This window comes from Megalobrama amblycephala, linkage group LG15, assembly GCF_018812025.1.
Source record: "Megalobrama amblycephala isolate DHTTF-2021 linkage group LG15, ASM1881202v1, whole genome shotgun sequence".
NCBI classification, from domain to species: domain Eukaryota; kingdom Metazoa; phylum Chordata; class Actinopteri; order Cypriniformes; family Xenocyprididae; genus Megalobrama; species Megalobrama amblycephala.
The window spans coordinates 23,069,421-23,083,616 of record NC_063058.1 but is presented as its reverse complement, the minus strand read 5'-3'; the positions used below and the strand labels follow the sequence as shown (position 1 = coordinate 23,083,616).

Sequence of the window (14,196 nt, the reverse complement as noted above, 5' to 3'; positions counted from 1 at the left end):
CTAATGAATAAAAAAAAAATTCTTTAAAGTGCCCCTATTATACTATTTTAAAGGTTACTAATTTTGTTTTTGGAGGTCTCCTATAATAGATTTACATGTGTAAATCTCAAAGATGTTCTCAAAGACTCTTAAAGGGTTAGTTCACCTGAAAATGAAAATTCTGTCATTAAGTACTCACCTTCATGTCGTTTCACACCCGTAAGACCTTCGTTCATCTTCAGAACACAAATTAAGATATTTTTGATAAAATCTGATGGCTTAGTGAGGCAAGATAATTAACACTTTCAATGCCCCGAAAGCTACCAAAGACATATTTAAAACAGTTCATGTGACTACAGTGGTTCAACCTTAATATTATGAAGCGACGAGAATACTTTTTGAATCAGTGGTTCAGAGCGCATATCAAACTTCCAAAGTCACGTGAATTCAGCAAACTAGGCTTCGTTACATCATAAGTGTTTCGAAAATTCAATGGTTCACCACTGGGGGGCGTGACTTTTGCAGTTTGATACATGGTCCAAACCACTGATTCAAAACAAAAGATTCCGATGGCCTCACTGAGCCATCAGATTTCATCAAAAATATCTTCATTTGTGTTTGGAAGATGAACAAAGGTTTTACGGGTTTGGAATGACATGAGGTTGAGTAATTAATGACAGAATTTTCATTTTTGGGTGAACTAACCCTTTAAATGACTTGTTCGAAGATTCAGTCTCTCTAAACCCCTCCTTTCCGAGAGCTACTCTGCTCCAATTGGTCAGATAGCCCAGTCTGTTGTGATTGGTCAACTGCTTGGAGCATGTCGGAAACAAAGCATCCATTACCAATCTGAATTTCATAAACCCTCATCGATTGTATACACTGTAAAGACAGTAAAGATGGCATCGATTTTATCATATCTGTTCGAGCGCGAGTCCAATGATGAATTATTGTAAGAACTAGTTATTCAACCCGAGCCTCCATTGCAAGGTCGACTTGAGCAGGACATTTCTCAGTGATAAGTTTTTACCCAGTTTGTTGTACATCATGAGATGTTGCAAATGTAATTCTTCTACATCCGCATTAACAAGTGTACGTCTATCAACAAGCCAATGTATATATTTTAAATTTTTTTGCAGTGCACATGTGGAAGCTGTATCATTAACCCTTAAATGCATGACTGTTTCGCCAATCATTCTTACATATTCGGGTCTTTATCGACCCGGATCAATATCTAACATGGAAGGATCTCTACATGTCGTGATAATATAAAACTCCTCTGATATTAGAGTAACAATTACAGAAGAATAAAATAAATCATATTTTGTTACCTTTTGGAGCTTGAAAGTGCTCAGTTTGAGCGGATGTTTTATGCCATCACCACTGTCCTCGTCAGAGCTCATTTCCCAGTAAATTCAGCAAATAATAGGCTATTTTTATGTTTGAGGTCATGTATTCTCAAAACGATATAATTTTCAACATCTTCAAAATCAATATTTCGATCGCTAACAGCTTCACCAGATCCATCCAGTAACAGTTACATATCTGATTGCGTTCAGTACTTGCTCTGCAGTAAATCGCTGAGCCATTTCATGTTTTTCTTATTATTTCGTTTTCTGTCTGAATGAGTCGTCACTTCAGCATTGTGTATCAGACATTGCCACCTTGTGGAATAAAGGCAAATTGCACTTATTCCGTCATCTAAGATTCAATTATTGTTGTGCAGAAAAAATATACATACACTCATACACACCTCGGGTCGTTAGCGACCCTATGCAATTTTTACAAAAAATGAATACAAAAACAGGCATTCTTTTATAATTTTATGATTTTTTTCTTGTTATATTCTTTATAATAAATTGATTAAGGAATACCAAGAAGGTTGATGTCTAACTTTAAAAAATGAACGAGGAGGAGGGCAGTGAATGACGTCCTGGGTCACTTAAGACCCGAGGTATGCACTTAAGGGTTAACTGTTTCAATAACAGCGCATACATTAACCGAACACTAACATGAATGACTGATATAACATTACTTTTTTTAAAACAAATCTTGCTCCATAAAACACTCAAGGTGAAGTCGGTCTACATTGTGGGGTTGTTCGCAGCAGTGTTCATGGCCAACTACCATCAAAGCACATTACATGAAGTCTAGGAGAAGAATTTGGCTGAAGCATCATATAAAAACCCAGCCTTTATCTCCCTCCAGTGCTTTCCCATCTTAAATGTATCACTGTGCTCTGACACCTCAGTGTAACTTTGCATTTGTGAAGACATAGTTATTAATAAGTACTTCACTAACACCTTTATCAGACTTTTGCTTTCTCATGCTGATAAGCGGATGAAATGTGTTTAAAATGAACCACAGGTTTTGATTAAAGTGCAATGCCTTTCCACGGCAGAGCTTTTTGAAGTTAAAAATAACTGGTGCGAAGCAGAGGTGCAATATGCTGCCGCACATTTTTTGCTGCGTGTGAAGGGGAGCTGTTATTGCAAAGTGATAATTAATTGGATCTTCAAACTGCCTGATTTAGAAGGCCTAAGGCAAGACTTCCCATAAAGCTCGCACTGCCATTGATGAAACATGTTCGTGTGCATGATTTAATGGGTCACTTTCTTATCACGAATGCAGGAGGTATGTGTAACCCTCTGGTTTAAAACTTTTATGGAACCAACCTTTTTAATTCAGTGTAATGTAATAAGAATAAGTTTGTTAGATGAATAAATGCTAATAAGATTCATCTCTAGCATAATAAATTATGCTTTATTTTACATGGAGCAGGTCACCTCATGGGGGCAGCCATTTTGTGATCACATGACCAGATGTGTTTGACGCATTCGAGACGAGGTTGAAAGTGGGAATATCTGAATTGAAATGTCCCACTTCCGACCCAAGTGAATTCCAGTCACATGCTGACCACATGATGTTGCCATGACACAACAAGAGCATTTCATGTTTTCTTTATGTCAGTTATGGAATAAAATAACAGGTAAAAAATAACAATGCTGGTGTTCGCTTTAAAAAAAAAACTGACAAAAGGCAAAAATGAAAATATCATTATAAAAACTTAATGCCCAATGTTAAAGTTTGTTTTAACATAAGGTAGCTCTTTGGAAGCAGGACTTGTCGCCATTTTGGAAGTGACATCAAAATGATCATCTTGCCAAGGTGTTCCAAGTAGAAGGTGACAAAAATCAAAATTCCGAGTTGTCTGAAATGCATTATACTAATTCTAAATAACTGCCATGTTATTGGACACTTGACTCCTGCAATAAATTAATGGCTAATGAATTTCTACAAGGGCATCAATATCTAAAAATGTCTTTTTGCATAACGCTGCATCCACACCACTAGGTGTCAGTATAAGTCTAAGATGACTGCATATCAGTACAAAATAAGCAAAAAATTGAAAAATTGAATTGAAACTAACTTTTTGTAATATGTTGCCATACTTTAAAGTGTAACTGATTTTCAACCCACTTTGTATTGTTACAATGTTGGTAGTATATGTAAACGAACAATGTTTACTCATTCTCTGTGTTACCTGGACTGATAAATTTACGTTTATTATTATACGTCAGTAAAAGTCTCACCGATTAAGCATCTTTTGACAGCTCCAAGGCTTTCGTGAAAACTACAGATTATACTTGTATCCCTGCCCATGGACAGTCAGATCAACAGAGGGTTATTAACAGAGCAGTTGTTATAAGGGTAGGTTTATCATTGAAAATGTATTGTACTTTGTCTACTCTTTAACCAGCATTATGATAAAAATGGAACACTATGGCGACAGCTTTCTAACCTGTTTTGGTTCAGGAGTTTGGGCGGAACTGACAGTTTCAGTTTTTCCTTTCCATTTGGCCTAATACAGTTTGAAATGTTGACTACAAACACAGAGTTTTTTTTTTCACAGCATTCTCTCCATATTTACAATTCTTTGCAGCTTTTAGCCACCACCTACAACTTGCTGGATCATTCACTGGAAACTGAAAATATCTCACTCCCGCTAAACGTTTACTCTTTGAATTCTTGCACCCAATACAAGTCGATACCATTTTGACTAAAAGTTTGTGAAGAAGTATCCAGTTACGTCATACGCTTCACCAGAGTCAAATACCACCTTGCTTTAGTAGGAAATACTTCTTCACAAACTTTTAGTCAAAATGGTACTAAAAGTAGCATTAGCCGTTAGCCACAGAGCATAGCCTCAAACTCATTCAGAATCAAATGTAAACATCCAAATAAACACTGTACTTATGTGATTAGACATGCTGCATGACGAACACTTTGTAAAGAACAATTTTGAGGGTTATATTAGCTGTGTGAACTTTGTTTATGCTGTTCAAGGCAAGCGCAAGCTCCGTGGGCGGGGAACGTGAGCATTTAAAGGGCCGCAGCATGAATCGGTGCATAGTTAATGATGCCCCAAAATAGGCAGTTAAAAAAATGAATAAAAAAAAATCTATGGGGTATTTTGAGCTGAAACTTCACAGACACATTCAGGGGACACCTTAGACTTATATTACATCTTGTAAAAAAACGTTCAATGGCACCTTTAAGAAAATTTTTCATAACTGGCATATATAAGCTAATATGCTAATGCTAAAGCTAAACTAGAATAAACCAAGGTAATGGACTCTATGCATGATTGCTTCCGCATCAAGCATATCCATAGCGGACCAGTGGGAGTGGCCTTGGACGGCAACATGCCCAGTGCATTATGGGTGCTGGAAGTTTTTCTACCTATTTAGCAAAATGAAAGGCTATAGCCTTTTTTCTCTATTATCTCTAGTCAGGTAGCACAGATTTAAGTTCACCCTTCTAGGCAGCCAAGTTTTATTGAAAGCCCATTTTGCCAGTGTTGAAGTACGCCTTTAAGTTTAAGGTTTTCATCAAAAACCTTGATTTCTTTTCAACTGAAGAAAGAAAGACATGAACATCTTGGATGACATGGGGGTGAGTAAATTATCAGGATTTTTTTTTTTTGAAAGTGAACTAATCCTTTAACCAATTTAATTGTAAGAAAGAGGGTGGAAATTATCATGTAAAACTAACAAAATCTTATAAAAATGTAAAATATGGCCACTTTTAAGACAGAAGTTGTAGTAAATAAGACGGCAAATTCAATAGCAGTTAAATCATCACAGTGCAGTTGGGTAAATTCCAGCTCAGAGGCTGAATGAAGTAGAAGAGGATCTCTGGCATTGTGCCTGTACCAGGGAAACCCTGAGTGGGGCACCTTGGCAGACCAGCTGTTGGCCGACTGGGCACGGGAAGTATTTTGGCTTCCCCTTTAAAAAAATGATAGGTGGTATCTGAAATGGAACAAAGTAACTGGGAATTTACCACATATGACATCAGATTTTCTTGCTTTGCACGCAGCTATGTGGGCAAAACCCTTATGCTCACATGCTCCAGTGCACTGTGGGTAGGGAACACTTATGCTTTCCCGAACCAGTGGTCACTTCTTTTCCTTATCTCATTACTCTGTCATTGCTTTTTACAATGAGACAGACCTTTGCAAAAGTTTATTTTTTATGAATTCGCTTAGAATAACACTATTTTTTGCATTTAATTGGGCAAGTGCTTAATACAGCTCGCTAAATTTAAAATTTTTGATAAAAGCTCAGTAAATATCAGTGATTTTATCAGCTTGATGAAACCACAGGTTTTTCTGTGTGCTGATGACACACTGTCCACCACCAGCACTATTGTTAGAGCACCATAATAGCAACAACAACGTCAGTCAAAATAATTGCAGATGCTGAGGGCCAGAAGTTTGCCGAGCAAGAAATTATTTGTTTGACCGGGTGGAACAGTCACTTAGACAGAGTGGCCTACCTTACGTTGAGTCATACAGCCTTCAGGTCGTCTCCTTCTCTGTTCTCTTCAGGCAAGTGAAGTGTTACAAAGTATTTTTGATGGCTGTGCTAAATGAGCTCCCATTGCCCCCGGACGCTTTACGAGACCGATGACTGTTATTGTGAATGTGTCTTAGGATCCATAAAAATAATGCTAATCAGTGACATTAAGCCCTACAAGCGTTGAGATGTCACAGTGTTTTTAGTAGGCAACGTGCATGAAAGATGCACAAATGCGTCACTCAACTGTGGCTTGTAAATAAGGTACATTTCTAGTTCAGATATGAATAATAAAAAAGAGGACTATTCTGGTTTTGTGTATTTTTATCATGGTAAATGTAGTACTGTGATAAAACTATGGTATACAGTATAAAGTACACTCTAAATTACAATTAGTCGTCATTATATTCCTTGCTTCCTTTAACTGAATGTTTACTGATTGCTGATTATGTTAGCATGCATCAAAAACAATGCAAGAGTGTTTAGCATTGCTGAACAGAAATGACATTTTCTGAAACTGAAAATAAGAAAAATAGAAAAATGACATAGAAAAATGTGCTTCATCCTATTTATTATTGCATGGATATGCTCATTCTAAAGAAAAACTGACAGACCGAATTTGCATATAGCTACTATATGCTACTGCTAAAGAGAAACTCAAGAACAAACTGACAGATTTGTATTATTAGCATATATAAACTAATGTGCTAATGCTAAATCTGAACAAAAGAATAGTTTGAGAAAATTGTACATAATTAGCATATATATAAGCTAATATGCTAATGCTAAAGCTAAACTAGACTAAACCAAGATAATGGACTCTATGCACGATCGCTTCCACATTTAGCGTCAGTGTGCACCGCAGCTTCTGGTGCAGCACAGTGTATGGAAATAGCTAGAAAATTAAGCACAAAAGTTTTACTCGACAGGACAAAGCGATATTCATATGATCCACCTTCACACTAAAGATATTTAAAGGTGCCCTCGAATGAAAAATTGAATTTATCTTGGCATAGTTGAATAACAAGTGTTCAGTACATGGAAAAGACATACATTGAGTTTCAAACCCCATTGCTTCCTCTTTCTTATGTAAATCTCATTTGTAAATCTCATTCGACTGTTACGTAACAGTCGGGATCATTAATATGTACGCCCCCAATATTTGCATATATGCCAGCCCATGTTCGAGCATTAGACAAGGAAAGGTAGTATTAATGTCTGGATCTGTGCACAGACAAGGTAAGCAAGCAAGAACAACAGCGAAAAATGGCAGATGGAGCAATAATAACTGACATGATCCATGATAGCATGATATTTTTAGTGATATTTGTAAATTGTCTTTCTAAATGTTTCGTTAGCATGTTGCTAATGTACTGTTAAATGTGGTTAAAGTTACCATCGTTTCTTACTGTATTCACGGAGACAAGAGCTGTCGCTATTTTCATTTTTAAACACTTGGAGTCTGTATAATTCATAAACACAACTTCATTCTTTATAAATCTCTCCAACAGTGTAGCATTAGCCGTTAGCCACGGAGCACAGCCTCAAACTCATAGAGAATCAAATGTAAACATCAAAATAAATACTTTACTCACGATTCGATGTATGCACACAGCATGCATGACGAACATCTTGTAAAGATCCATTTGAGGGTTATATTAGCTGTGTGAACTTTGTAAATGCGCTGTAATATAGTCGAGAGCTCGTGTGGCAGGGAGCACGCGATTTAAAGGGGCGGCGCGCTGGAAAAATCAGTGTATAGTTAATTATGCCCCAAAATAGGCAGTTAAAAAAATTAATTAAAAAAAATCTATGGGGTATTTTGAGCTGAAACTTCACAGACACATTCAGGAGACACCTTAGACTTATATTACATCTTGTGAAAAAACATTCTTGGGCACCTTTAAAGCATCTGGAACTCATTACTAAAACGCTATGTTTTGATATACTAAAATGTGTTTACTATAGTTAAAAGGCTTGAAGTATATACTATATTATAATAATAATGTAATCATTTGTGATCCATTGTATTTTAGCATATGAAAACCTAATATGCTAATGTTAACACTGAACTTAAATCATAAACTTTGAGAATTTTACATAACTGGGATCAGCTAATATGCTAATGCTAAAATTAAACTAAAAAATAAACCGGACTGCTTATATGAATACTATATATTACATACTATATATAGTAGGCGAAAAACGGTATGTGAGCCGAGTAGTATATGTACGAATATGTACATATTTGAAAAACAGTCCCCTGATGACCTACTACTTCTGGCGAAGTGTGTTTCCGATGGAAACTTTACAATCCCATGAGACTACAGGGAGGAATTATGAATGGCAGTGAATTGACGCAACTGACTCTGGTAGGTCACGTGACATTGACAACATGGCAGATGTAGTACATCCAAATTTCCTTTATACTACAGACATTCATACTATAAATTAAATGTACTGTTTTAACTGTCGCAAAGCAAGTTTCAAACTAAATGTAATTCGACAGTATTCGGCTTCGGACACAGTGCAAGAGAATTAGCATATTAGATTATATTTGATAATGTACAATGTTAAAATTAAACTAGAATCTAAACCAAGGGAATTGTATATTAGTCAAACTAGTGTGTGCGAGTAATTATCAAAGGAAGATAAACCGTAACGCGACTTGAAGCTGTTAAAGTGCGCAGCGCCTTCTTCTGGTCAAAACAAACATCACACAATTTGGCGGAAAACTGTAGACTTTGCTTCTCAGTCTTTCTTGCCAGATTAAGGATTATTTTTCTTTTTGAATACACAAGAAAATCAGGGACACTTCCGATGACAGCTCCATTGAACTGTCCCCGGAAAACAGGGACAACTGGTCGTTGCGTTGGAAAAGTACATCCTGCAATAAACTGTTTATTATATATGATTGCAAATGGACAGCAAAGTGACTGAAGTAAAAAGTCTTAGCATGCCATCTTAAGCTTCCAGTTCTTCTCTGCTGTCTGGAGGTAGACTGAAAGCACTGTTATCTTAAAGCACGGTTTGATAGTCTCAGCTGGACACTAGGTAGTTGTGGCAGCTGCAGCGAAGCGTGGGAGCATATGGCTCGGAAAGTTGCGGCTGGAGTCCAGCAATTACCACACCAGGGGGCTCTGTTACACCAGCACCAGCCATGGCCAAATATAATGAGGCACATCTACAACAAACAGTACTTCTGCTTTAGGACATCCAAGCATTCGTGCAACTCTCCCAGCTGGGACCACAGAAACATATCTGATTAACTACAATAGAGCCAGAAAATCTGTAAACACTACACGGGGAGAACCGTTAAAGTGATAAACTTTGTTAGCTGCTTGTTGGATAAAGCAAAGCTTTATTTTTGGACCTGCACCAGAAAAGATTGTTTGCGCGGTCAGGTTTCAGGTTCAAGAGGGCGCCTGCGCACCGTCTGGGGAGGTGAGCGAAGATGAGCGGTTCCTGAATGTTGTGGCGGTGTTTTATTTTGCAGTCAGCACTTTTCCTGAAAAGACACTCCTGCTGAGTATTTGAGGTGAATTCTCTGGAAGTCATGTCTAGCAAATGGACTTTTCTTCTCAGAGGTACCCTAGGGTCATGTGGTTTCTATATACATGTGTTGACAGCACCTTAGTGAGTTAAGATGACGCTTTTAAGTAATGTGGGGATGTACTGCTTTTTACTTGCATTACTGCCTCATACAATGACAGGCTAATATGTTTGCCTCTAGTTATAAACTCACACTGGTTATTATTTTAGTATCATTTTTATAATATTATAGTATTTATTAATACTTTCAATTAGCTAATATTTGTATAATTTATATTACTTTTACATAAATTTGTTATTTGCTTTCGTCATTTTTATTCTTTTTTTAAAAAAAAATTCTATTTAGCATATATGTGTGTGTGTGTATATGTGTGTTTAATTTTAAGTAATACTAAAATATATATAATATCAATTATATATATATTTTAGTGCTGTCAATCAATTAAACAATTAACTAATTAAGCACACATTTTTTGGTAATTAATTCACAATTAATCACATCTAACATTAAAGTTAATATATTTTTATATTGTAATAATTTCACATTTAATCTCCAAATTAATGTAGAAACAACATAAACACAGAATACTTCACAGATGTCACTGCATAAATTATAAATGAAATATAGATTAATCCTTATTAAAGCTATAAAAGTTATTCAATCAAGAGCAATGAGTGATTTTCTCTTTGTCTTTTGTTCTTTCATTAACAATGATTAATAATAACAGACATCACAGCACTAGGTTTATTAGGCTGCTGTCACTTTAAGATCTGATGCACATCCAATGTCCTCAAAACTCTTTACAGTCATGATTTTAAGACTTTATTTAAATAATTTAAAGGTGCCCTAGATTCAAAAATTGAATTTACCTTGGCATAGTTAAATAACAAGAGTTCAGTACATGGAAATGACATACAGTGAGTCTCAAACTCCATTGTTTCCTCCTTCTTATATAAATCTCATTTGTTTAAACGACCTCCGAAGAACAGGCGAATCTCAACATAACACCGACTGTTATGTAACAGTCGGGGTGTACGCCCCAATATTTGCATAATTCCAGCCCATGTTCCCAACATTATGAAAGGCATTAGACAAGGGCAGCCAGTTAACGTCTGGAGCTGCACACAGCCGAATCATCAGACTAGGTAAGCAAGAACAACAGCGAAAAATGGCAGATGGAGCAATAATAACTGACATGATCCATGATAGCATGATATTTTTACTGATATTTGTAAATTGTCTATCTAAATGTTTCGTTAGCATGTTGCTAATGTACTGTTAAATGTGGTTAAAGTTACCATCGTTTCTTACTGTATTCACGGAGACAAGAGCCGTCGCTATTTTCATTTTTTAAACACTTGCAGTCTGTATAATTCATAAACACAACTTCATTCTTTATAAATCTCTCCAACAGTGTAGCATTAGCCGTTAGCCACGGAGGACAGCCTCAAATTCACTCTTAATAAAACTTTAACATCCACATAAATACTTTACTCACATAATTCGAAGCATGCATACAGCGTGCATGACGAACATCTTGTAAAGATCCATTTGAGGGTTATATTAGCTGTGTAAACTTTGTAAATGTGCTGTAATATAGTCGACAGCTCATGTGGCAGAGAGCACACGATTTAAGGGGGCGGCGCCGAGTGTAAATCAGTGCATTGTTAATGATGCCCCAAAATAGGCAGTTAAAAAAATTAATTTAAAAAAATCTATGGGCTATTTTGAGCTGAAACTTCACAGACACATTCAGGAGACACCTTAGACTTATATTAACGTGACTGAGTTTCCGCCAAAATCAGTAATGTATCTGGTCGGTATTGAAAAGTCATTTATTAATTTTGCACAAAATGCGATTTCTGTCGTGTTATTCTGTCATGTTTTCTCCCTTTCTTTCCAAAACACGACAAACGCCAGTCTCCATTTTTCTGCAGAACGCGATATATCTGCTCAACCAATCACAGCGCACCATTCCACGCACTGTAAACAGTAATGGCGGCGCTCTGAATACAGCCGGCATCCTAGTTTTCATTATCTGCTTTGTACTTTGTGATCAACAAAAACAGAAAAATGAATACTTTTGACGGCATTGATGAACCTGTGGTGGTTTCTGCGGTGGGGAAGAAACGCAAGTAATCTAAATGTAATCATTTACGTGAGGAGATTAAGAAGATGAGGCACTCTGTAAAGCTGTTGCTTGTTGCTTGAATCAACTTACTTTGTTGTGTATTTTCAATTTGAAATATAACTTTTATATTGATGGATTTATTGCATTTTGGGAAAAAAATAATCAGTTTTTATAATAAACCTTTTAAAATCAAAATGTAGATTTGAATTTTTAATGTTTTTATAACCAAAAGATGCTATGAGAAAGTTTGAAACAGAAAATAGTGGTTTTCATCTTGCCACTTTCTTGGTAAAGAAAACACCTTTTTACTCAAATTAATCAAAATGGAGTTATTACGTTTTGGAACCAAACTCTTCAAATGTTTTTTCCCTTTTTCATTGAATAGTTCATCAAGTACAACAAATCAGACAACAAGATTTTACGGCCTGGTTGTTGTGTGACATCTCAGCCCATCCCTCGAGGCGAGCACATTTCACTCACACTTTGAAAACGCTGATTGGCCGTGGCAGTTTTCATCTTGTTCCTTTACTCCGTCTATTTCATTACGGCGAAGCGTTCGGAGCAACGTTCACATCCCTTGACAACTAAGGTTCTGATTGGCCCCAGATAAAATCTTCTTTCCCTCCCAGGATTTTTTAGCTGGACTCTTTCTGAGCATGTGTGTGTGTGTGTGCTTGCGAATCTGTGTGTTGCATTTGCAAGGGTGATGGATGCTCCCAAAACCCGGAGGTGATTCATCTAAGGCCAACTGCTCATGGAGGAAGATTGACAGGCTTCCTCTTGCCCATGACAGATGGGGCTGGTTTTAGCCATAGGAAATAGGGAGGCAGTGGATGCATATAGTTGAGAAAGCTAATATATTTTTTATTTGCCAGTTTCTATGAAAGGGGTACACATAGTTTTTTAAGCATTAGAGGTATCTTTTTGTTGTTTTGAGAAATATTAGATATGCAAAGTATTACCTAACATAAAATGTAAATTAGCTAGTTTAAATGCATGTTTTATCTATTTTTGGTGAATTTGGTCTTTCATATTAGAGCTCTTCACTTCTCGACTGTATGCAGCGATAAAATTCACTCAACAAATGCAATATTTTTTGATAAAACTTTTCTTAAAAATGATCATTAAAGGATTAGTTCACTTCAGAATTAAAAGTTCCTGATAATTTACTCACCTCCATGTCATCTAAGATGCTCATGTCTTTCTTCTTCATTCGAAAAGAAATTAAGGAAAACATTTCAGGATTTTTCTCCATATAGTGGACTTCAATGGGCATCAAACGGTTCAAGGTCCAAATGACAGTTTCAGTGCAGCTTCAAAGGGCTCTACACGATCCCAGATGAGGAATAAGGGTCTTATCTAGCCAAACGATCTGTCATTTTCTAAAAAGATAAAAATAAAATAAAAATGTATATACTTTTTAACCACAAATGCTCGTCTTGCGTAGGCGGAAGTACCGCGGTAGGGCGAAAAACTCCATCTCATTTTCTCCTCCAACTTCAAAATCATCCAACATCGTTGTTTTACCTTTTTTTGTAAAGGGCGTTTGACTGTGTCTTGGCATGTTTGCTTTATAGATACTGGATCTGCACTTCTGCCTACATCACACATGACCTTTCTAACATGATTACGTTATGCGTGGCAGATCACAGAGCTAATGCAAGATGAGCATTTGTGATTAAAAGTATATACTTTTTTTTTTAAGAAAATGACTGATCGTTTCACTAGATAAGACTCTTATTCCTCGGCTGGGATCGTGTAAATATCCTCCACAACTGACTGCAAACTGACATTCAGATCTACCTCTGTTTAGTTAGCCACGCCCAACTTCCTACGATCCAATCAACTCCTGAAGGATGAAATCAAATCCTGCCCTACTTTTTTTTCGCATTCCAGAACCCGTTTCTCTTGGATATCACATTAGGGAAGAAAAGACTATCACAAAGTAGTATTATACAAAGTAATTATTAGAAAATTAGTACTATTATATCCAAATAGTATTCCACCATAATTGTGAAAAATCATATATTACTTAATTGATTTTTGTACCAGTGTAACTTTTTTGTTGTGTTTTGGTTTAGTTTTCATTCCGTTCACTGTTCTGCTTTGCCTGAGTTCCATTCCCTAGTTAGTCTCCATAGTTGTTAATTAGTTCCACACACCTGTTCCTGTTCACTTTGATGACTCTCCCCTTGTATTTAAGCCCTGAGTTTCCTTAGGCTACGTTCACACTGCAGACTTTAATGCTTAATTATTTTTGCTCAGATCTGATTTTTTGTATAGCTGTTCACATTGTTGTTGCCAATGTGGCTAATATCAGATTTCCAGTGTGAACAGATCATGGTTCTGAACTGACCTACATGCGCAAAAGAACAATACAAACGGGGTTGCCAGGTTTTTACCACAAAATCCACTCAATTGCTTCTCAAAACTAGCCCACGTTCCGTTGGGTATCCCAGAAAAAATAGTGTTCCGGGGGTTAAATATCGCGTTTTTGTGGTTGCTTCAACCCACTGAGTTGCAAAACAACCAGTGAAAAAAATAACCCAATTCTGCAGGAAAATCGTGACTTGGCAATATACGGAGGGCATTAAAGGTGCCCTAGAACTTTTTTTCAAAAGATGTAATATAAGTCTAAGGTGTCCCCTGAATGTGTCTGTGAAGTTTCAGCT

General features: G+C 36.6%; 1 protein-coding gene across 3 annotated transcripts in view; it reads left to right on the top strand.

The window, feature by feature from the left end:
• Positions 1-14,196, top strand: part of grm8b (glutamate receptor, metabotropic 8b) — a 205,872-nt gene that overhangs the window by 35,834 nt on the left and 155,842 nt on the right. The window lies entirely within an intron of this gene.